The 26,115-nt window shown below is 39.5% G+C and overlaps 1 long non-coding RNA gene across 1 annotated transcript; it reads right to left on the minus strand.

Annotated features, from left to right (window-relative positions):
• Nucleotides 1–15,734: 15,734 nt before the first annotated feature.
• LOC110350946 (uncharacterized) lies at nucleotides 15,735–23,246 on the minus strand. The gene is made up of 3 exons (XR_002397907.2): nucleotides 21,159–23,246; nucleotides 18,973–19,019; nucleotides 15,735–16,060 (listed from the first exon to the last, which is right to left on the minus strand). It is a non-coding gene; the product is annotated as an uncharacterized LOC110350946 (long non-coding RNA).
• Between the last annotated feature and the right edge of the window lie 2,869 nt (nucleotides 23,247–26,115).

A 26,115-nucleotide genomic window follows, 5' to 3' on the forward strand; every position in this document is an offset into this window, starting at 1 on the left:
CCTACATGCCTCCTGGGTCCTTTCATTTATTTTTAATTTTGAAATAGGGTCTCTCTTTCTTTCTTTTTTTGCAGAACTCAGGACCTTGCGCTTGCCAGAGAGGCACAGCACCACTGAGCTACATCCTCGGCCCAAAATAGGGTCTCTTTAAGTAGCTAAATTGCTCAAGTTGAGCTTGAACTTGTAATCCTGCCTAGGCCTCCCAGTGTGCTGGGATTACAGGCATGTGCCACCATGCCCAGCTCAATGCTACCCTTTTTATTTCCCTCCTAGTGCCATATTTTGCCTAGTGTAATTTCTGGGGAAGTGTATGTGATATCAAATTGTTTCTTTTCTATCCACCACATTCTATCAGCTTTTTCACATTTTTTGTAGCTAGAGAATACACACACACACACACACACACACACACACACACACACAAATAGGAACTGGACTGGAAGTTCCAACTGGAAGTTCCAAGTGAGATCTTTTTTTTTTGGTACTGGGATAGAACTCAAGTCCTTGCGCTTGCGGGGCAGGCGGCAGAACCACTGAGCTAAATCCCCAGCCCCAGGTGAGATCTTTGATAGACTGTAAGAGCATTTCAAAGTTCATCACTGGGCTGCTCTAGCAGCTGAACACCAGCTGATGAACCCAACAGAGATATCACTGGTGGCATTTCAGTCTCAGCCACCACCATAGCAGATATTATTGATAGCATTTTAAAGCATCTCACAAAAATCAAACACATATGAGGTGTGATTTTAAAAAATACGGCATATTTTTTAAATTTTTGCTATAATAAAAGATATATTGCCATTAACCACCCTCCTAAATACTCCCCCCTTACTTGGAACACACTTATCCCATTGTTCTTACTACTTTCTGAAGCAGTTCTGGAGGTCCACTTGTGTGAGTGTCTTAATTGCATGGTCATCATGGCTGTCTCAGTGTTCTTATTTGATTCAAAACGTTTACCTTTCATGGTCATTTTAACTTTGGGGAAGAACCAGAAGTTGCCTGGTGCCAGATCCAGTGAATCAGGTAGATAAGAGCACACCACAATGTTTTTACAAGCCTGTTTTTCTGGTGGATGGCATTCACTGTATTTTTTATTGTGCCTCACCAAGACACTCATGAAAGAGGACCTCCAGAACTGCTTCAGAAAGTAGCAAGAACGATGGGATAAGTGTGTTTGAACCAAGGAAGATATTTTGAGGGGGAATTAATGTGTCTTCTATTGTAATAACTTTTTTATAAATTTTTGAATAATCACCATATTTTTCAATTTCCTCTCATAAACCAGAACAAAGTAACCTTGGGATAAAATCTTAGGAAGAAAAATAAGTTAATTGACTTTCCATTTATCATCAACCTCCTAAAGGAATAGCCATTTAATGACTAAAATATCGGGGTGGGGGGGTGGGATTTAAACAACTAACAAAATACCTCACCTTCAGAAAGCAGCAAAAACTTTTGGGGTTTTTTTAAGGCTTGGGGGATTTTATTGTTGTTTTGGTTTTTTGGTGTTTGGGGGGTTTTTGTTTGTTTGTTTATTGGTAAGATCTGTACCATATCATCACTTGTCCATTTAACAAGCATAAGGCAGGTGCCTACATCCTGGTGCTAGGGGAAAGGACATACACAGAACATATCCTCAGTTTTCTAGGATAGGAAGGTAAGATGAACACCCACAACCTGGAAAATGCTAAGGCTGAGGTGTCATGGCAAAAGGGGAGGGTCACAGGGCCAGATAGCCTAGAATTGAGGCAGGGACAGCTTCCTTAAGATGAATCAGGTTAATCTTGTAGAAAGCAGAAGGAATCTGGTCACCTGGGGGAGAAGAAGGCAGTGGGGCCGGGTGGGCAATGCTCCCTGGGCCAATCTTTCTTGTGCGTTCAGGAAACTGCGTCGGGAGGGAAGAATGGTGGTAAAGGAGAAGGGCTCCCTCAAGAAGCTGTGGCTCAGGACTTTGGGCTGTATCCTGGAAGAGTTGGGGAAATGCAGAAAAGTTAGAAGAAAACATCGTTCCAACGGAATGCCGTGAAAATGACAGAGTAGGACCAAGATGGCGTAGCTGGGAAACATTTCCACGGAGCTCTGTGCAAGCTGAGGGAACAAGTGAGATCCAAAATCTCACCTCTGCGTTCAGTTTGCCAAGCCCTTCATCCTGGCAAGGGAAGCTTCCTCCCGGCCGAAGCCAGAGTTTTATCGTTTCACAAAGCTGTGCTGTGCTTCTCCACCCTGAGAAAAGAACTGCATCCATGCAGATTAAGCCTCCTTTTCTAATTCATAAACCCGGAGAGGGCGCCTTATTCTAATTCATACAAAAACAGCAGTACAGCTAGGGCTGCCCCTGGGCTTGCAATTATTTAAGTGAGAAATAATAAGGTTCTAACCTACAGTGGGGAAATTAATGGGCAGAGACGATATTTGCTATGGCTCTTCATTCATCAAACACTTTGAAGGTGCCTCTAGCCAACCCCTGAGCATATACATATCAAAGCTCTGCTGGGGACAAGTGATAGACTGCTGGAAAAAGTGACAGAAACAAACACATTTTTAAATGTCAAAAGCCTGCTTCGCCCTCTGCTTTCTTAATGTTCTCTTGATTTTTATGTCACTGTCCTGGTTAATGTTTTTACCACTTGGAAACCTCGGAATCCCAGAATCAGGGTTAACTCTTTTTTGCCTCAATAAGCCAAACTTTGTAGGTCTATTCTTGCCCATACTTCCCTTCTCTTTGCCAATCTTACAAGTCCTTATTGCTCCCCATTGGTCTCCTAAATTAATTTTCTGACATTCTCTCAGCTTCTATTCTCATCAGTCTCCAATCAGACTTCTTACACTCAGTGAGATCATGATCCTGTAGGAGCTTCCCATCACAGGAAAAAGTTGGAATTCTTTAGTTCATCATTTTAGTCACTCCATTATAGGGCCCCAAGTTTCCTCTCCAAACTTACCTCCCTCAATTTTTGATATCCACTCTGACTCAGAAATTCACACCCTTCATCTCTGGCCATCAAAACCCTACTCACTACACACTTCCTCTTGAAGGCTGACTTGTGAGAAAAAGTTAACAAAAACTGAACGAACACTGTTCAGAGGTCATGGAGCTCTGGCTTTGAGTAGAGGGGAGGTGGTATCATGGCTCCCGAAGCCTCGTTGACCATCAGAGTCACTAGGAGAGCTTTTGAGAAATTCACATTCCTAAATCCTTCACTCTAGAAATTCTGATTCAATAGGTTTGGAGAAAGATCTTGTAAAGCCGTATTTCTAAAAGATTCCGTGACAGCCAGATTTGTGAATCACTCCGAATGACCGATGAGAGTCTCGTCATTCTATTTCGATGATGGGAATTTCTATAATTGGCAGCCTTCCCAGGGCAGACAGAAGAGTATATCTGTTTTCACTCCATGTTGAAAGTGTTTCCATGCTCTATTTTGTCTTTTATACTACTTATAACTATTTCAGTATCCCCCTATAATGTTACATGGTCCTGAGATCAGGAGCACTATATTATATTCTCTATAGACAATTTGTCCAATTAAGTTGAATTTTCTTACAGAAGATCTGAAGTGCGCTATTTACAGTACCAGAAAAGAATAAGAGTCTAAACAATACTGAAAATGACACTATTAAATACAGAAGTCTCCTGATTGCTAGACTTTGATCTTAGATTTGAAAGATTAGTAAACCCGAAATGTGTACTTTTCATTGAAACCGGATATACACCTTTAGTTCAAATGCAAATGTGAACTCATGCAATGATATTTCATTTGGGTTTCAGAATCATTAGTCCCTCACTCAGTAACTCTTTTTCTTCCAGTGCTGATTTTTCCCTTTCATTCTTCACATTGCTTTGTACTTATTTTTAAATATAGCTTAACTGGCCACTGGCAGTTATTTTAGGACATGATGATAAATTCTAAAACTTAGTGGCACAAAACAGCCACAGAAATTTTTCTGTGTATGGAACTATGCCCATGAAGTACTACCCCACCATTATGGAAAGAAAGTATTGAGACAGATTTGTTGACACTCACAAAATTATATTTTTAAATTGTGTATTTAAAATGTGTATGTAATGCCAAGAACATATAAAAATATATAAGTACTCTTTAAACTCAGAAAAATATAGACAGTTTCCTTTTTTAAAAAGTCAACTTTATTATGGTGAAATATAATAATGTACAATAAACTTCATCTATTTTAACATGCGCCATAGATGAATTTTGACATTTGTGTACACTCATGGGATGGGACCACTAACACAATCAAGTTACAGAACCTTTAATGAATCCTAAAAATAATTTTCTTCAAACAATAAAATTTAAAAATTAAATTAAAACTACATTGAGTAAATGAGACTTTCATCTTCCCCTCTTTCCAAAATATATTTAATTGGGTATAGTTGGAATTAGTATATACTGGTAGTTCTCAATGGAGAGTGGATTTGATGCCAGGGATCATTTGGCAATAACTAGGGGCATTTTTGGTGTTTGAACTGAGCATTGAACCAGTATCTAGTGAGTAAAGGCTAGAAATCTGCTAAACATATCACGTAGGACAACTCTAACACAGAGAGAGAAGGAGGGAGGGAGGGAGGGAGGGAGAGAAAGAGAGAGAGAAACAAAGGATTAGTCCTGAGGCTGAGAAACCCTGGCAGTGATGTATCCTTGTCCATAATTGACAGGGAACAAAGCAGTACAATACTCCCTCTCCAAGTCTTGGCATATGCTTATCAGTCCTATCCGAAACATCTCTCCATTGCCCAACAACCACTCTACAAGGAGAGCGTTATTTTTTCTCTTCATTTCTCAGTTGAGAGAAACTGAGGCTTAGAAACCTGAATTAACTTGGCTAACATAATTAGTGCAAGATTAGTCACATAATTAGTCACATATTTAGTACACACCAGAGATAAAACCTGTATCCAGGTTCTTTCACTCTGGAGCCTGCTCTTTAAATACATGAAATACTATTAATCTTTTAAAGTGAAAATGTAAGCTCTCTATCTGATCTAGGCACCCAGTAAACAATTAATACATCCAAGTAAATATTAGCATGCCAAATGCATATCAGCACTAATCTAATAAGAGAAAACAACTTCTCCAATCAATCAGATCCTTTTTCCCAAAAATTTTTAGTGAATGAAAATAAACCTCACATTTGGTATGTCCCAGGCTAAAAGCCTTCTTTCATTCAATCCTCACAGGACCATTGCATGATTATTACAAACCACATCTTTAACACATGGAACCAGAATCTCAGACTAACTTAACCACCACAGTGCTGGGATTTAAACCAAGACCATCTGGGTTTGTCTGGTTAGGTGTACCCAACTACTCAATAGCTTGTGCTATGGACTGCTTGTGTGCCACCCACTAGATTCATACAGTGAAGGCTTAACCTCCAAGGTAATGGTATTTGGAGATGGGGTCTTTGGCCAGCAATTAGGTCATGAGGGCAGAGCCCTTAGCTGAGTGGATTTAGTACCTTTAGGTGCACTCTCCCCACCACCACCACTGAATGAGGACACAGCAAGAAAGAGACTGTGTGCAAGCCAGGAGCAGAGTCCTCACCAGAATGCAGTCACGCTGGCACCCTAACCTCATACTCCCAGCCTCTAGAACTGTGAGAAAATAAATTTCTGGTGAGCACACAGCCTGTTATGTTGTGCGTGGCAGTCCACATTAACTGTGACATCTGGAAATTATAAAAAATGTACCAAACCAACTCTTGGGCTCTCTCTTCTTTCCAACTTCCGTTTACCCAGTATATGATAGCAAGAGTTTGTAGTGTCATCTTCAAAGTCCTTGGAAGGAACTCTTTTCTTAAATGTCCTTCCTATTTTGAAGTTAGAGTAAAATAATCTACATAATATACCAAGCAACAGGTCTAGACAGAATAGGCCGTATGCAAATGTTCTTGCACTGTTGTTGTTGTTGTTTTTGTTGTTGTCGTTTTAACCTATAAAAGCTTTTCAATATTAATTCCCTGCATTAACCATCTTTTAAAGTTTTATTCGGGGCCAATCGGCAGCCACTGCTATCCTTATTAAAATCATTGAACACAATGTACTGAAACTTGATCAACTTTAGCTTCCTCATTTGAAAGTGGGACAGTAGGGTTTACCTCCTGTGGTGTTATAAGGTCCTCATGAGTCAACAGCTCCCTGTTAGCACTGTGTCTTGTACACTGAATGTGCATAGTAAATGCAATAAGCATAGTCTCTAAAATGGCAGCATCAGCTCACCCAGAAACCTGTTAGAAATGTGGAGTCCTGGGAGATTTATATCTACATGGAATTTGAAAAGCATTAAGCAAAAGCTGTAAGGGGGTTGATGAAGACTGAGAAGACTAAGGGCAGATCCTTGACAAGCCACTAGAAACCAGCTTCTAGAACAACATCTTACGTGTTAAAACATGCCTGGGGTTTGGCTAGATCCCACCTCCCATCCCAGGCCTTAGCAGGGACAGGGCTCTCCTTACTCAGGAGTGGACATTTATCTCTGCACCAAACAATGTGCCCTTTTCTCCTGTCCAGGGGATCTTCACTCTGTTCAGGTGCTAAGAAAGCCTTCAACTTATTCATCAAACATTTTCTGCTCCCCTCTGGCCCTGAGTTTTTCAGACCCAAAAGTCAGGAAAATATTTTCCTATGCTTTGTGCTGGCATTTTCTTTGCCCCAAAATAATGCACATAGACAAGCCAACTAAATGAGGGCTGAAAGTGAAAGGATGTGGCCCGAGAAAAATAGATTATTAATGGCAAAATATTTCCCTGCCACATGAAGTGGATTTTATGCTCAGAGACTGAGGTGGGATGTAGAGAAATAGAACAATGATTTCTCTCTCTTTCTCTCTCTCTCTCTCTCTCTCTCTCTCAACCCCCCTTCCTCTCCCTCTCCCTCTCCCCCTTTCCCCCTCTCTCCTTCTCTCTCTCCCTCTCTCTTCCTCTCTTCCTCTTTTTCACTTCTTGAGGTTAATATTCCCTATCTTCTCATTCAGTATCAATATATATCATTTGTTTATTCATTTCCTCTTCCCTAAGCTATGCTTAGAAATCTTTGGGTTGTGGGGCATGTCTTCTCTACAAAAGTCACACACACACACACACACACACGCACGCACACACACACCCCCCTATGGCCTCATGCAAATTGGCTTAGGCAGGAAACTACCCTTGGTCTTTCCTCCCTACTTTCTGCTGTGATCCTTCATGCTTTCCGCAGTTGCTATTTTTGTCCTTCCTGTGTTGGCTCAAAATTCTCAATTTGTCTTGATTAAACTTGGAAGAGAGTTTAACCTCCTGCCTCATCATTGATCAAAAGTACCAAAGGATACCCTGCTAGGAATTTCCCAGGATCCAGGCCCCCTAGATTCCTTTTCCAACTGCCCAACCCTGTTCTCCACCCGCTCTTCACTCTGCTCTAGGCTCAGTCTAGGAGAAAAGAGATTAGTGCCTCTCTCTTTCTCTCTCTCTCTCTCTCTCTCTCTCTCTCTCTCTCTCTCTCTCTCCAGCATTATGCATGCATGTGCCCCTCTCTCCTTGATCCAAGAGCCTCCAAGCCCCATCCATCCTCATATTCTTCACATGGCCCTGCCTACTGCAGCAGCAAACCATGGCTGAGGTCAGTACATGAACAAAGTTAGATTGGATTGTGGGCTATAGTTTTATGCTAGCTTTTTCACTACAGAGTTTTCATCCTTCTTTCCTTCTACTCTTCTAGCTCCCTGGCTCACTCTCCTTCTTTGATCCCACCTTCACACTTGGCAAAAATTGTAAGACAGATATATGGATATATAGATACAGATATGCAAACCAAAGCTTTGCTACATCTCATTGGACAAGTTATTTAGTTATTTAATCTCCTAGCCTTCATTTAGTTTTCTTGATAGAAGATTGAGCCCAATGTGGAGGCACATGTCTATAATCCCAGCACTCTGGCAAGATTACAAGTTCAAGCTCAGCCTGAATAACTTAGTGACTGCAAGACCCTCTCTCAAAATAAAAAAAAAATAAAAAGGGCTGGGGAGTTAAGCCAATATGAAGGCCCTGAGTTCAATCTCCAGTGCCACAAGAAGAAAGAAGATAGATAGATAGATACATACATATACTATATAGCTCTATATAGAGATATAGATATATAGATATGAGAGAGATAAAGAGACAGAGAGTCTGGTACATATTAGCATTCAATCATCACTAGTTGTCATTATTAGCATCATTATTGTAAATTGAAATTGACAATTGTGTTTATGTTATGGAAACTGATGAACACTACAAATTAGGACCTTTATCCCAGAGAGTTGCTTTATTATCATAAGCACATAACTAGGCTAGTGCCACATATTAAAATGATAATATTTTGGCTCTGTTAGGCTAAATAAAAATAAAGCATGATTAGAATTAATTTTACTTTTTTCTTCTTTACTTTTTATGACCACTCAAAATTTTAAATTACATTGTAATATTTATATTGGAGAGTGCTAGGTTAAATAGTCCCTAATCCACATAGTAGGACAATATCATCACATCTCTCATTGTTGTCCTCTGATATTTCTGGGCATCCCAGAATTTCCTCTGCAAATCACTCTGAGCTGATGATTGTCACCTCTGTCAACCATTGCTTTTCCTGAGTCCTCAGGACCTTGCATGGTTTAATCACCTTGATACTCCAGAATGACATAATTTCCCTGTTTCCATTTGCTGTGGCTACTAGAAATGACTACACTCAGCCCCCAAGAGCTCAATATCCTATTTCAAAACGCACTGCCCACTTCCTCACAATATCCAGGTGGCAGTGGAAAGGCCAACTTAGTGCCCACCAATGAAAAAAATTCCCAAGTCTTCTTCTACTCACCTTCTCCTTTTCTCATACATTCTCTTTACAGTTACTAAGACCCAAACTTCAATCTCTGTCCCAGACATGATGGAAAAAATTTCCCTAACATACAAACAAACAACAACAACAAAAAACTCCTTCGACATTTCCTAGCTGCCTTTACTTCCAGCTCTTACATTAAATCAAAGTTCCTCCACGATGTGTAAAGTGTGAAATTTGGCTATTGCAAGATCAGAAAGAAAAATAATATTTTTCCATTTCCAACAATGTTTTATTTTTTTACCTAATACTTAGAAAAAAAATGAGAAAAGCTTGTCTTTTTTACTGTTATATATAGGAAACAAATTATACTAAAAATTTACATATGTTCTAAGAAACTATGGCAAACACAACAGACAACAAACTAAACTGAGAAAGTGCAGAGTAAATTGTGCAGTAGTCACTTTGTAATCACCTGCCTCCTTCTCATTCTACCAAAACAGAAGAACCTGAGCCATACCTTTTCCCCTGGGAGGAAAAGTTGGGCCAACTGCCAGCTGTAGTATACCCAAATACTTGATCACTGCCAAAAGGTAGTCATTGAAGAGATTTTGCTGATCTGAGTAGAATCTACACAAACCTTGTAAGAGGTATTTGCTTTTTGACCATTTCACAACATGTGGGTTTCCCCAAGGAAATGAGTGATTATTTACCTTTAAAGACCATCTGTTCAAACTTCCCCAAACAGAAGGATTTGGTTCAAAGTGATTCTTTGCCAGCAATTTTTACATATTGTTGTCTTAGGGGGAAGGAGTAAAGAACAATTTAAAATAGTAAGTAGAATCTCTGTGCTACACTAACCACCCAGATAAAATTCCTTTGCCTGGACTGGACACCGAGACTAAAACTATTTCTCTTAGCAAACCTTGAAGAACAGGTAAGATAAAGGACTTAACCTATTACTACAGGAGATTCGAATTTTGTTTATCTTATTTATTTATGTATATATTCTTAGAAACTATTTAGTTCCTACTAAAGGATATCATCTCTGCTCTCTTAGAATTTATATTACTATTGGACAAAACAGACAATAAACTTGTGTGCAGACAAATTAAAGTTTAGTATATGGAGGAAATATTTGTGTCCCCCTCCCCCTCAATTCATATGCTGAGGCCCTAATTTATAGCATGATACCATTTTAAAGTGGAGCCTTTGGTAAGTAATCAGATCGTGAGGGTGAACCTCAAGTGAGGTCATTGCCCTCGTAAGAAGGATGATCTCTCGGCCATGTGAGGATACACCAAGATATTATCTGCAAAAATCTTCTAAGACTTTGATTTAGCTCTTCCTTGTCTCCAATCTATGAGAAATAAATATTTATTGTTTAAGCTACCCTGTCTATACTAGCTGTTACAGTAGCTCAAGCTAAGACATTTAGATGGTGATTAAATGTTACACACACACATATGCACGTGCATGCACACACACACCAAAAGCCCACAAGGGTAAAGATACAGGCAGTGACAAGGAGAACATCGCCATGGTGAGTGTGTGGCCAAAGGGCTCACTGAGGACGTACAGGTGAGCTGAGCTTTCATATGGGCTAGTCATGGAAAGAGCCAGAGGAGGTACATACCAGATAGCAGCACCAGCAAGTCTAAGAATCCTAAGAGGTTTGACTTGAAGGAAGGAAAGAGACTACAGCATAGTAAAACTGGGGTGAAGGGTAAATGAGTTAAAGGCATGGCATTAACAGATAGTCAAGGGTGAGACTGAATGGGGCTTTCATCTCATAGATTGTATGGAAAGCCACTGGAAGGTCACGATAGGAAGCAGTTTCAAAAAGAGAAGTGATATCAGATTTGTATTGGGGAAAGCTGGCTGACTCTGTCCTTGTGTAACAAACAGACCACAGTGGGACAATAGTTAAAGTGGGGAGACAAGATAGGAACGTGTCACAATAGTCCAAGCAAGATGTGAAGTGCCATGACTTCCAGGGTGTGGCAATAGGAATGGAGACAAACACTGAGATTCAGTACATACTTTGGAGGTTAAGCAACAAGACTTAGTGAACTAGATATGGTAAATAAAGGTCGGGGATTTAGCTCAGCGGTTTTGCCACCTGCTGCTCAAACACAATGACCTGAGTTCAATCCCCGGTACCAAAAAAGAAAGTGAAATGGATATGGTAAATTAAGGAATCACAGATAACTTCTGGGTCTTTGGGCTAAGTAACTGTGAGGTAGTGTCAATCAACCAAGATTAAGGGAAAATTAAGGACAGATGGAGACAGGCAGTTTGTAAATCAAGAGCTCTGTTTTGCACAGCTCCTAGTTTAAGTACCATGTAATTTAATTCTCAGAGTCATTTTCTTTTCCCCATTTTATAGATGAGGAAGCTAAAGCACAAAAAGGTTATATAATTTGGTCAAGGTCACTTGGCTAACTCATTCTGTGTATTTTTCTTGCTTACACAGTAGCATTAAGGTCAAGATTTCTGAATTCTAACCCTAGGACAATTTACTCGTTGTATGATGTGTGACCCTTTGACAAGACACTGGATTTCTCTAAGATCTGATTTCTCTTCTCTTGAAACTGGAAATTTTCTTGTTCAAGGTTTGTGTATGGTTAAATGGCACAAGGTAGCCAATATACATGACATAATATGTAACAAATGATTATTAAATGTTAGCGACTATTAGTAAATGTTAGGGATGAATGGTCATCTCTAAGATAGGAATACAATAGCATACGATCCTGGATTCACTCCTGCTAAAAGAACTCATTGAGAAGGTGTATTTTTCTCTCTAGCTGGGCTTAGCCTGTGGCCTTGGTCTTATTTCTCATTGTTACAACTGCAAACCAGAATGAGGCCCTGAATGTCTATGAGAGGTTCTCTCTCATGATGGGTAGATAAGGAATATTTACTGAAACCTGAAATAAAGCCTAAGTAAAAGAAATACAGGAGACAAAAGACAAGATGTGAAAACCCATCAAAAGGGTTTGAAATGACAAAAGTGGAAAAGTCCCAACTTTAATCAGGGAAAGTTGGTTGCATCAGTGAAAAATAACCACACATGATACAATCAGGCAGTAGAAATCTTGATAGTGGAAAGCCAAAGGTGCAGAATATTCATGAGCATTTCCCCTAGCCTGACCTCAGAGGAAGAATTGGTTCAAAATTAGCAAGATTGAGAGCTATTTAGCTTCACTGACTGGAAAATTCCTTCCCTGAGCCCACATTGATGTAGAAGCCTCCTCCACTATGCCAAAATACACCCAACATGGGGGTGCTTGGGGTAATACCATCACTTCACTGTCAGGGTTGCTTCTTTGGTAAGAGTGGGAAACAGTGAAAAATCAGTGCTAACTGAGGTGGTAGGGAGGGTGAACCTTGCGAACAGTTATCAAAATTGTGTCTTTTAAATTGACTTTTAAGGGTAAAATGAGAGTAGAATCACTCAAACTGGTATGAAAAGACATCACAAGAAGCAGGGTAAAAGCAAGACCATGGTGAGACATGTAGAAATGATGAATGAAAATCTCATGCTTCCCTTCAAAAAATACAGGCCCCCACCCATCCCAAATTCAGCCCCATCCCCAGCAGGCTTTCTCCTGGTGCTTCCTGATCACCCTTCTGGGTGGAGTCTTGGGAGATAGTCAAGGGTACCTGGGTTAAGAACAAGAGATCTGTAGATGGGTTGCCTGAGTCCTGGCTTGCCAAGGTTTTCAACCATAATGGAAGAACTACTTAACTTTTTACAATCTTGGTTTCCTCCTTAATGAATGTGGAGAAGAGTATAATGGTGCATGCTCTCTTTCTCTCTCTCTCTCTCTCCCTCCCTCCCTCCCTCGAGCACACAGAAGAGAAGCTATGTGATGACTATGAGAAGGCATCTTCCTGACTGGAGAAAAAAGGCCACACCAGGAACTGACTGTGCTGGCACCTTACTCTTAGACTTCCCTTCCCTAAGACTATGAGACAATAAATTTCTGTAGTTCAAACAGAGAGAGAAGGAGAAAGAGAGGGTGAGGGAAAGGGTGAGGGGGCGGGAGAGAGAATAATGACTGTATCTATTACCCAACCTCACAGAGTTGCTATTAGATGATAATGAGATAATGCATATAAAATACCTGGCACACAGCTTTTAATGAGCATTTATACTTGCTATAACATAATCTAGAGTTTCATTCTGGTTGCAGTAGGGTTTTTTCTTGGTCAAAATAAAGCTTTTAAAAACTCTTAAAAGGGCCGGAGATTTAGCTCAGTGGTGCCGACACCTGCCTCACAAGCACAAGGTCCTGCGTTCCATCCCTGGTACCAAAAAAAACAAAACAAAAAAACCCCAACTCTTAGAACTTTGTTAGATTTCAATCCATTTCTGCTGCTATCACTTTAGAAAAGAGTATTTACTGAGTATTGAGCACCCAAATTTTTTTAATGGGCTAAAGAAAATAGGGTTTTGGGGAGTCACTGCCTACAACCTAAGAATGAGAGCCTGAAAGAGATTAGGTGAAAGTAGACTTCAGAAATTTATTGGAAAAGGTAAATACTGAAAAGAGGTAAGAAAGATCAACCCTCATCCTATTCAAATTGGGTGTGAAGGTTAAGATAACTTCTGATATGCCATAAGAGTTGTGACTTCCCCTTGTACATTATTCTGTTCTTCTTTCTTCCTTTTCCTAGACATATCCGAAAATCTAGGCAAGCAGAAAACCAGTGTATTAACTGGAAATACATAGGAAAGAGGAGGAAAAGAACTCTGTGCATCTGTGTCTTGTCTCAACACAAGTTCCAAGCAGAGAAGAGAAACCCCAGGGGAGAAATAGGTGGTGGCCAAAGGAGAGAGAAGGCCCGTTAATCTTCGGGACGCCCCAGATGAGAAAGCAGGCAGAATAGAGGGGGTTCCCTGGGGGGATGCCATCAAATCAGCAGCAACTCTGCAAGGATTTGCCCCAGCCTGAAGCCCCCAGGTGATTTCCTCTTCAGAACAGCCTTGGATCAAATAAAACTGCAAGACCTGAAGCCAGAGATCCCTAAGCAATACCAGGGCCATTTGTTGTCTGAACCAGGAGTTCCTGAGTGAAAGACAAGACCTTCATGATGACGTTGGGTCAGCAGGAGTACACTAGGCCTGTTCAGTATGCACAAAACAAGAGGACTAAATATGGGCTGGGGAACAAAGGAAAAAAAAACAAAAGGTGAGTAAGTGATTGGGAAGTAAATAAAAATATTTTTTAAAGCCCTCTATCAAGCTTGTGTATGGTAGCTCATTAAGTCATCAAAATATGCAAGGCAATGAGAAAACAGGTTCAGAGAGGTCAAGTGATTTCCACACAATAATAAGTAGTGGGGCCAAACTTCAAAGTTGAGTTTTCCTGGCTGCAAAGCTAGTGTTCCCTCTCACTAGGCTGTAGGAAGGCTGAAGTGATTGAGAGAACTGGGGTGGGCTTGCAATGGCGCAGCTGGAGCAGGAAGCGTGGCAGAGGCTCCCGCCAGGCCTGCCTTCCCTGCCACCCAGGCCTTCCAGTTATCAGGCCCTCCATTTCCTTGCCTTCGCAGTTAATTGACCACACCATTATCCTGTCTTAGCATTATCTTCCCTTTTTCTCGTCTTTCCATAAGTCAGGCCTTTTCATGGTTTGGTGTTATTTCTGCCACAGTGTTTTATTAGTACAGTTCTATTTTCTGCCTGCTCTGGCTCTTTTTTTGCGTATAAACTTTTTGAGCCAGGTCTCTTATTCTCTGTTGTCCACAGCCATCAGGAAGTGAAGGCCCTGTGGTAAGAAGTTGGATAAATACTACTGGTTGTGTTGAATGATTATAAGGCCCTTATCTTCCCACTCTCACACCGAAAGAGGAATTCACCAGGAGAAAGAGAAGTCACTTTTTCTTATGCATACCCATCTCCTTCTCTAAGTCTTTTCTGACTCATAAATATCATGGTGGAATGAAACCTTCCCTGAAAATAGGAAATCAGAAATTATCCCCAAATTTCCATGCACAGCTTCTGCACAGCAAAGGAAACAAGCAATGGGAAGAAGAGGTAACTGACAGAATGGGAGAACATTTTTGCAAACTATACATCTGATAAGGAAGGAGTATCCAAAATTTATAAGACGCTCAAACAACTCATAGCAAAAAAAAAATCTGATTTTAAAATGAGCAGAAGACCTAAACGGACGTTCCTTTGAAAGAAGATCTATGAGTGGCCAACAGTTATACATTGAAAAGATAGAAACTCGGAATCAAAATTTCATAAGATTAGTCTTTGCTGCTTCATTAAGACATTCTTAAGCAAAACTGGCTTTTTGGTATATTGTGAATGTTTGATGCTTGAAGAATATGGTGACAGTTAGAGTTTGGTGCCACCACTTTAAGTCATGGTTAACTGACAGTAGTTTTACCACCATCAGTGCAAATCCCAACACAAGGGAAAAGACAATCATGTCTTAATCTTACAAATAAAAGAGTTTTGACCTTACTGATGTTTTAAAGGGCCTTCTGAGTTCTCAGGCCACACTTACACATTACTATTCTAAGTCCAAACACTAGCAATCTTTTAGTTTATAATGGGCCAGGTAGTAAATATGCTGTTAGCAAGCCACATGTTCTCTGTTGAACTCCTCTACTCTGCCACTGTACCACAAAAGCAGCTGTAGGAGATGGCTCCCTCTAGCACTTTTATAAGGGGACTAATCCACATATGAGGGCACCCTATTCATCTAATCTCCTTCCAAAGGCCACACTTTTTAATACTATTGTAGCAAGGGTTGAGTTTCAACAGGAACTTTAGAGGGATCACAAACATTCAAAACATAGTGTTACTGGATTCAGGGGTACTGGAATCTCCTTTTAAAGGTGATTTCTATTTCCTTTCTGTACTGGACAAAGAATTGAACAAAACAAGCGTAAACCATGGCAAAGTTTCACATTTATTAAAGGTAAAGAAAAAAACAGAAAGATAGGGGAAAATGGGCTCTGCAGAATGAATTTGAGCCAAGTAAAAAAGGAGGAAAAAATAAAAATATACCAGACAGTGCGGTAGGCTGTGGTGTGGTGGACTTCTTTATAGTTCCCGCACTGGGCTCACTTACATCCAGGTCATCCTACCAAAATCCTGCTTCAGTTCTTGTAAGAAGTCCACAAGCAGGGTTCTGAGAACTGCTCCGTGCATGTGTTCTGGAATCTTGTCACGCTTCCTTTCCCACATATTTTAGCTGCATTATCTTCCTGCCTCCATAGCACCTGGTAGAGACCAAATGAAGTAATGAATTAAAAGTATTTACCAGACTACCTGGCACATAGTAATTGTAGTAATTGCTCAACTAACAGTAGCTATTATGACAAATTTTCTTAGCTCCCCACCACAGGTACAAACACACACACAGCACAAGAAGACTGATACATTTTGCTACTATCATAGTGTTTACTTTTGCCTGTCTGTTTCATTATTTTAGCTATTAGTATATGTAGTACATGATGTTTACATTCCTTGCAGGGAGTTGGTACATGTACGATAACACATCCCAATTCCTTTTCTTAATCCCTTCTCCTGCCCTCTCTTCCTCCGCCCTCCGTGTCCTAATCCCCTTCCCCTCTGAGAACAATGTATCTCCCTCCTTTCTATTACTATCTTTTATTTCTGCATTTTACAAAAATAGTTAACTGACTTCTGAAATGACAAGATGAATCAATTAATCAATCAATAATAAGGAGGTATTAATAAAAGTTCAGAGGATAAGTGTTAAATGAAAAGTTTTAGGAGTATACAGATGCAGTTCACAGAAAGCCATAGCTTATTGAACAAGCACGGGTCTGCCTATCAGAAGCTCCAAATCTTCATTTCAGATCTGTCATCAAGTAACTTGTGTCCTTAGGTTTCTGTGGGCCTCAATTCACACATGTTCCAAATGGAAGACATTGGATGACAGAGTCTGTCACTTTCCTATTACTACAATAACGTTCCACAAATAACCACCAAATCTCAGTCATACACAGCAATAGGCATTTATGTAGCTCATAAAATTTGTGTGCTGCCTGGGGGTCAGCTTGACATGGCTGCGTGGTTCTGCTCCATGTGTCTCTCATTCTCTTTCTGAGACTTGCAGAAGAATCTGAGCATTATCCTTTCATGGCAGTGAGAGGTGCAAGAGGACAAAGCAGGAATGTGCAAGGCCTCTGCCTGCCATAGTCTGTTTCTGCTGCTATAGTGGGTAATATATTAACAGCACAAGTTTATTTCTCACAGTTCCCAAGACTGTTAGTCCAAGACTCAAGGATTAACTAAAGCCCAGTCTCAGAAGACATCTGGAGCCGTGCACATTCTTTCCTTACTCACATGGCAGAAGAGATGGAATGGGCTCTTTTATATAGTTGATATGATGTAATCACTTTCTGCAGGCTCTATCTCTGAATACTATCACAGTGACAATTAAGTCTCAACATACTAATGTGTGGGACGCGCATGCAGACCAGAGTAGCCACCTACGCCTTAAGCTTAGAATGTGCGTAGCATTACCTCATTCTATTGGCCAAGGTCAGAGAGGGGAGCATATCACACCTTCTCAGGGAGCAGAACTTCATAACCACAGGCACAGGATATGGCCTCAAAGAAGAACCAGCACCATTAATGCTATATATAAATAGTTCCCCAATTATAATAGTTCAACTTAAAGTTTTTCAATTTTATGATGTTGGGAAAGCCGTATACATTCAGCAGAAACTGTACTTCAAGTTCTGAATTCTCACCGGGGCTGGTGGTAAGTCCACGACACTCTGGAGATGCCGGGCTGTGTCACTGAGCAGAAGCTCCCAGTCAGCCATGAGATTGTGAGGGTCAACACCCAACACTGTGCACTGAACCCTGTGCAAAGCTATGATGTTCTATGGGTTGGTGCAACTTATGCATTTTTGACTTATAATATTTTCTATTTATGGTGGTTTATTATGATATAGCCCCATCCTAAGCCAAGGAGCATCTATATAGAAAAATTATAATGAGTTCACTTTCATTTCTAATAAAACTTATAGAATATTTCAAATTAAAAGGATTACCTATATGGTTCACTAAGATATTAATACTTAATTATTTACATGATCTTTTTTCAAACTCACTTGGGACAATTAAGGCAAGCAAGGGAGACAAAGGGAAGTAAGGAGGAAAATAGAGGAATAAGAAGGAAGAGTGGTATAGGATGGAAGTTGAAAGGATTGTAAAAAAAAAGGAAAAGGAGGAAGGAGGGACGAAAGGAAGAAGCAAAAGGAAGGGAGATATAGGACAGAGGGAAGAGTAAGGGACAAGGACAGGACACTGCAGGGAAAAGAAAAAGGAGGGAGAAATTAATGACTGCACTTCTTCTTCGGGAATGTCTGAACCAACAAAGTTAATAAAGGTCCAAAATTTATCTCATTCTTAGGAACTAGGTTTTTGTAAAAGATATGTGTTAAGATTCTACCTAGAATAAGCTAGATGGGAACTAAATTTTAGTATATGCTTTACTTTTAATCTTTCAATAAAGCTAAATTAGTATAAAATATGTCCAATTATCTAAAATCTTATAAAACTTTGTTATAGAACAAATCAAATTTCTTAGATTACCCATGTCTAAAAATTGAAAGTGAGATTTCAAATCATATGTTTTTAAATTACTGCACTTATTTTCTGTCACAGTTTCAAGTCACATTCATAGCTTCGCCTCTTCTTTTCACATTTACTGATTGGTGTTGACACTTTCAGACTCAGTATCTGATGTGATACTAAGTTTGACAAGGATCTTAAAGTGTTTCCAGCATTTTGTTCTATTATTTTCATTTTGTGTTTTTCCCTTATTTTTATCTGTCTTCTTTTAAAATTATTTTCTGCAGTATAATTTCAGGCTTAGAAACAAAGAAAATTTTGAAGAGGTCACCCAATTTAACAAGCAAAACAAATGTCTTCAACTGTTTTATTAAAGTGCTATTATGAAAAAAGTTAAGATGTTTATGACTAAAGAATTAGAAAGCACCTTAATCTCCAGAAAACAGCCAAGAACCTGAAACCAGAATGATTAATATTTTCCATCTGTGGAGCCTCTAAACTCTGAAACTGGTTTGAACTGATCTATATTTGGAAGTAAGTGAAGTGTACCTTAGAGCAAACCCAGGCTCACTTATCTTACCTGAACAAGTGACCTGGCCTCAGGACGCAACAGTAACAGGAGGAGATCTGAAAACCAAAGATCGCTGAGCTTTCGTCCATCAACCACATTTTATAAAATACTCTTCATCAATCTTTATTCAGTCTTTTCTTCCTGTTGCCACATAACTTGTTAAAAATATTGAGTTTTTTTCATCTTTTGTTAACAGATACCAACTTAATTATTTCTGTGGTACAGGTTCTGAAGCATTCATTAGGTGAACATCATTAAAAAAAATCTTTTATCACCAGGGAAAGAAAAAAAGCAGACGTCCTGAATGTATTTGATGTGGTAGCCACTGTGCTAAGTGTTTGTAGGTGATGTGTTATCTAATCTTTACTTCAACCCTTTGAGGGAAATTTGATTACCTTTTTAACAGATGAAATAACCTCTGAGAAATTTACCAAGGTGCCCAAAGTCATTACTTCATTCATTTATTCACCAAATTAATAAACATTTATTGAGTACCTTTTCTAGACTTGATATACATAATTCTAAGGGAAGGACAAATAATAAAAGAGTGTTTAAATTAAAACAAAATCAGCATGCAAATAGTGCAACAAGTAATTATAAGAATTATGAAGAAAACTAAGGTAGGTAGAAAGCTAGGGATGGAACAGAGACCTGCATGGTATGAAGGGAAGATTCAGGCAAAGATTTGGAGAGAAGGAACAGCTAGTCTAACAACTCAAAGGCAGAAACATAGCCAGTAAATAGTGGAGCTAGGATTTAAAATCAGATCTGTGACATGCAAACGTGTATCTTTCCATCATGGCCAAAATCAAGGTCCATTTAATTCGTTTCTGTGGAATAGGCTGTGAGGATAAACTTTTCAAATTATCGCCAGAAAAAACAAATTTGTACTCCAAATTACTGAAGAAGTGATCTAAAAAAGGAGGCTTCGAGGGCCTCTGCTTAGAAGTAAAGAAAACTTCTCCAGAATGCCTATAGAGAAAGCTTGTGGAATGCCTTCTCTTGAAAGGAATTTCAGAGACAAGATTCATATGTAGTATATGTTCCAGCCCTTGCGGCTTTGAGACACATTATTTAGTGGCAAAGTCCGTCTTTTCCAGAAAATTTCTTTTTGAAAAGAATGCAAAGAGAAGGGTAAGACACTATTTATCCCTTTATCAAGAAGAGGCCTATTAGAGGGACTTACTACTCAGCCTGAATTTTTTAACTTTTCCTTTTAGTATCAGAGAATCGGGCCATGTCATGATGAGAAAGAACATTTTTCTGTTGTACATCCACCATCCATCAATCCTACCACCTGTTCTCCACAGAGAGCCACTCTGACTCACAACACTGTTCAGTGATTTCAGAATCAATCTGATAAGTCTATTTATTATAAATTATTAAATATTATTTATTATGTTAATTTAATAAATTATTAGAGTCATTTATTATAGGCTTCAGTAAGTCTGCAAACCTGCTAGCCAGCTCACAGGTACAGTGGCAAACATGGATCACCTTCTTCCCTATAAGCCCACTTCCCTTAATGCACACTACCCCACACCTGTTCCCACAAGGGCCTGGCCATGGAACTTTCTATGTCGGCCCTTCTTCTGCAGCATTCCATTTGACCTTCCTTTTTCTCTAATGTTACCTGTCCTTCCTGAGAATGGATGATTCATCTCACCCACACCCTCTTTCCAAGACTTTCCTCACATCCTCCTCTGGTCAAGAGCAACTTTCTCTCCCAAGGAATCTGTATCTCTTCTCTTTCCCCTGAATAAGAGAGGTTAGTGGGCTTTTACACGGCTTCTCAAATGCCATATAATCCTGAAAGAAGAGCCTGGGGTTGGGGGAAAAGAGAGACTGAGAAAGATAACTTCAGATCTCTTCTGGTATAGAGGAATCTGTGGCCTTAAGGTAGAGATGCACAGAACAATCTTTCAGTTCCTGATAGTACTTTAAAGGAAACAAGATTTACATAAAATACAGAATTGCTTGTTGGGACTTTTAGGCACAGTCAATACATTTATTTTTCTATGGAAGCACCATTTCTTTTCTATGTAATTTATATTCAGATCAGAAATGAATTATAAGTCAGGTAGAGTTGCCTAGCTGATCAACTGCCCACCCCCCCACCGCATTTCTGTTTTAGTCACCTTTGAGTGTTCCTATCAAATTAATCACCTTAATCACCTTTGAGTGTTCCTACTCACCATCTTTCTAGAGGACCAAGTCCATCCACGGATAACTGCAAGAAAACCCTTCATATGGTGTCTTCAAATCCAGTTTCTGGTCCTCAGTTCTTTTACTTTTGGAAGTCGAGTGCCTTAGGAACTGAGTCCTTTCTGAGGGTCTCTCTTTGCAGCCACAGGTATTTCCAAAATGAAAGGATAGTGTAGAAGGCTATGACAAAAGAGAAGAGCTAGAAATAGACATTAAGAAATGCCTTAAAGGAGAACAGCCATTTGATTTTATGACCATAGACTATATATAATCTAATTTTTGCAACTACGGAAGCATAAAACAGCAACAGATAATGGGATTCAGTATACTTTGGTTCTGACCCAATTTCACCGCTATATAAGTATATAAGGTGGGACAAAGCAGTTAATCTCTAAAGACGTCCGTTTTCTCCTGTGAAAGTACAGGGAGGAGTTTTTGAGCAGAACAGTACTGTTGTAGAGTACCAGAACCAGGAAACAGATGGCCCCCAGAGGTTTGGAGGCAGTAAACAGCTTTATTTTCACCGGTGGACCTGTCAGGGATCTTTCCCCAAGGAGGTCAGGCCCAGGATATCGGTGGGCTGGCAGTTTTATAGGGTTCCAAGTAGGAGGTACGGAAGCAGAAGCAGAGTATGGCAGTCTTTGGTTAGTTAGTTATTGGACACTTTTTACATCTATGAGGCTTAATTCCATCGGAGTTTCCCTGGGAATATAGCAAGCAGGGTTTACACAAAGCAGAGCAGCAGAGGTGGGACAGAGCAAAGAGTTGGAGCAGGACTTTCTGAGTCAGTTACACTCCTCTGGTGACAGATTACAGAAGTTGTCATGGCTACTCAGGTACATTCTACAAAGAACATAGTTACTTAGTTAAGCCATAATTTTTTAATAACACAGTTAACTCATAGTTGTCCAACTGAGATATTTTTTGTTGAAAATATCCATCCGCCTGGAAATTCTCTTTCAGTACTAGATGATTTCTGAGAGCCCACAGAGTCATAGGACAAAAATCACAGGCTATGGCATCAATCAGATTCAATCTTTGTGTATATGATACTGTACATCATTTCTAAGATAAAGATGAGGGTCTCTGCTGCACTGGACTATCAAAAAATTTAAGTACTGTGTGACTCAAATATCAGTTCTTGGCACTCAAAAATGCCACTTTCCTTTTGTCCCTTCCTTTAGTGATTTGTTCCCAGTGCCTAATAGGCCCAATTTGCTCAGAAACTATTCCTGACTTCATCCCAGAGCAAAATAGAAGCCTAGTAATGAAAGGATCTAACTATTACCAAGATTACCAACACTAACTATGAACTTTTAGCAGGAACCCATTAAGTTATGGCTGGAGGGCAGTGAAGAGAAATTCTATAGATCTGGGTTTAATTCTAGTACTTTTTTGGAAGACCAAGGCCCAGATAAATTCAGGGACATAGTAAACAGTTCTACTCTCCCTTCAACTACAGTCATCTGTCTACCTTCAATGTCACGATACATAAATCATCTGACATTAATGGAAAGCTTTAGATATTTTCCATCATATTTTCATCTTCACAAAGACCCCATAGGATAGATGGAACAGATTTTCTTATCCCTATCTAACACAGTTGACATCTGCAACCCACAAAAGCTTACTCAACCAGTTTGTGACAGAATGGAAAGAAAGGTTCTGATCCCTTGTCTTCCACTACAATTTCTTTGCTGCTATGTCAGGATGTCCTCAATGTCTATTTGTCCTCACTAGGAGAGGAGCCTACAGTGGCTACAAGAGAACTGGCTCAGAGGTTGGAAACCCACTCTTCAAGTCAGTCCTCTATAATCTTATCCCTACATCCTGTTCCTCCCTTCTTTGTTCCTTTAGAATCAGGTACACAGAATGGGGTTCATCATGGTCCTCACTTTGTGGCACACCATTATTATCAGTCAAGGTACAGCCCCTCAGTTGGTGTGTCATACTTTGTTATTTTTCTATCTTCATCCCTCACCTTCTCTCCCCTTCTACCATACATATTACCTTTCTAATCCACCTTTCATACACTTACATATGGAGAGAGATAGAGATAGAGATATATGTATTTTAAAAATATGTGATATGTTTTGTGTTTGGGTTCTCATTTAAATAAAAGAAGCTGTTATAATGGTTATTCTGTTTCTTAAAATGTGCTTTAATATTATATTTTTGAGATTTATCTATGTTGCAAAATATAAATCTAAATTATATTTTTGACTAATCTGAGCATTCAATCATTTCATCACATTTTATTTATCTATTGTCTTGACAATCAATAGTCATGTATTTTGCTTCCAATTCTTCACTACCACAAATACTACTTGGCTGAACATCCTCATCAACATCTCCTTTAGGGCTTACCTGGGATTTATTTTTAGAAACAAAGCTAGTTGTGAAGACATGCTTCATTTCATTACTTGGGTCAGATTGTGTCCCAGAATAACTGAACCAGTTTATATTGTTTCCAGTAGTGCACCAAGATCCCATTTCCCCATATCCTCACCAGCACATACCATCTGACTTCCTAATCTTTGCTAGATTTTAAGGGTAAGGAAATATTGTTATTTTAATTTCCACTCCCTTGATTGCTAATAAGATTTAGCTTTTCTTGAAATATTTATTAGCCATAGGATTTCTCTAATTGGATTGCTACCACTTGGTTAGCCACATCCTTTGTACATGTTTTCTGCTGAATTTCCTGTCTTTTTTCTGGTGAATTTGTGAGAATTTCTTTTATAGTCTAGACATCAGTCTCTTCTAGGTTTAGATCTTGCTATCACATGCTGTAATAGTCAGCTTTCCTGCCAGTGGTACAAAATACCTGGTACCCACAATTAAAGGAAGAGAAATTTAATTTGCCTGGTGGCTTCAGGGGTGTCAGTCCATGGTTGGCAGCCACAGAAACATCATGGTGAACAGACATGGCAGAGTAAAACTGCTCAGTTTACAGTAGCCAGGAATCAGAGCACAGGAGAAGAACACCAGGAAGTGATACACTCTCCAAGGGCACACCCCCAGTGACCCACCTCCAACTGGGCCCCACCTCTTAACAGCACATTCAGCCATGAACATCAGTGGATGTCCACTGAAAAGAATGGTGCCCTCATGACCCCTATCCCTATAAATAACACAAGAAGGCTAGTACATATGACATCTACACTAGACAAATGAGACAGGCAGCAGTTTATTAGTCACATATGCTCCCAGCCAGGGAAGTGAGAATACTGAACACTACGGGGAACTTTGCAGGACCTCACAAAGAAGCAGAGTGAACCAGGAAGGGCTGCAGAAGGTGGGCTCTATAGTGTCAAGAAGATAGGGAGTGGTTTGGTTCCTGTGGGAGGGTGTCATGTGCTCATTTGAATAATTTCATGGGCTGGTGGGAAGGTGAAACCCATTGTGTTGAGGACCAGGTAGGGAGCAGCTGGTCTGGCCAATAGAGGAACTAATCAGATAGGGAGCCTTTCACTTTGGGTGGAAAGCATATTTGGCAAAGAGAATGAAACTCACAGAGCTGCACTTGAAATTTTAGGTCTTACAATATATGATTCTCACAGTTCTTGCACTATGTCCCTCTTTTCAATGAATCATGCTAACTTGACTTTGAATATAGTCATGCACTGCTCAATGATGGAGATACTCCCTAAGAAATATAGTTAGGCCATTTTGTCATTGTGCGACCATCAGAGTCTATTCACACAAACTACAGTGGCTATGATGTCAGTAAGCAATATAATACTATGGGACCACTGTCGTATAGGTGGTCTGTTGTTACCAAAATATCATTACACAGTGCATGACTGCATAAGAAAAGAAAAACAATGTATCCTTCAAAGTCTGAAATGAAATTGGTCTCATGATTAGTTAGCATGTTAGGCCACAATGTTTTCTCTGAGGAAAAAATGAGAGTGGTCAAAATATTCCTCTCATTTTGGAATGATCAACTGGTTATGCTGACAGAAGGATTCTCATTAGCCACAGGTACTTCTGCTTTGTAATCTACGCTCCAGACACCAAGAATAGGCCCATAACAGTACCCTGGATCATTCAAGTGGTTAGAGACTCCCTTCTTTAGGCAGGGCAGAAGACACATAGATAATAGCAGGGTATTGGTTGACAATGAATTCTGTGTAGAAGAGTGCAGAACAGAATTCCTTTAGCTAGTAATTGTGTCCTCATTTTTTTCACATAAGGAAGCATTTATTTGGGATTTACATGAAATCATACAAATAAAATTTGTATAAACACAAATCCACACTGAGTCATAATGGATAGCAAAGGACAAAATAAAAACAAAGAAAACTAAATGGCAGCTATATACAGTTGGTTGTGTCCTCATTTTGTTGTGATTAAAAGAAGTAGAGTAGAATTGAAGTCAGAGAAGGAACTATTCTATAGTAGGTAGAACAATGACCTATGAGTATGTTAACCTTCAGTGGCAAAGGGGTTTTGCAAATGAAATTAAATTAAGGGCTTTGCAATACTAATCACATGAATCCACTGAAGCAGAGAACCTTTTCCAGAGGGAAATGTGACTATGGAATAATGGTCAGAGAGATGAAATGTTCCTGGCTTTGAAGATGGAGGAAGGGAAACAGCCAATGAACACAGGCAGATTTTACAAATGGGAAAAGCAGAAAACTAAATGCCCCAAAGTCCCCAGAAGGAATCCCTGCTGATACTTTTATTTCAGTCCAGTGAGACTCCTGTCAACGTTCCCACCTATAGAATGGTAAAATAATAAATTTGTTTTCTTAAGCTACTGGCTTTGTAATAATTTATTATAGCCACAGGAAAAAAAACTAAGACACTTCCTTAATTTTGGCAATTCTAAAAACAGATAGACATCTAGCCACCCTCAAAGCAAAACACGGGAAAGCAAATCACAACTTCCTTCTGACAAAAAACTTCCATTTCCTTAGGACTTCCCCATTTATATCA

Source organism: Heterocephalus glaber, unplaced genomic scaffold (genome assembly GCF_053883595.1).
Source record: "Heterocephalus glaber isolate CG9 unplaced genomic scaffold, H.glaber_assembly_v1.0 deba00001600, whole genome shotgun sequence".
Lineage (NCBI taxonomy): Eukaryota > Metazoa > Chordata > Mammalia > Rodentia > Bathyergidae > Heterocephalus > Heterocephalus glaber.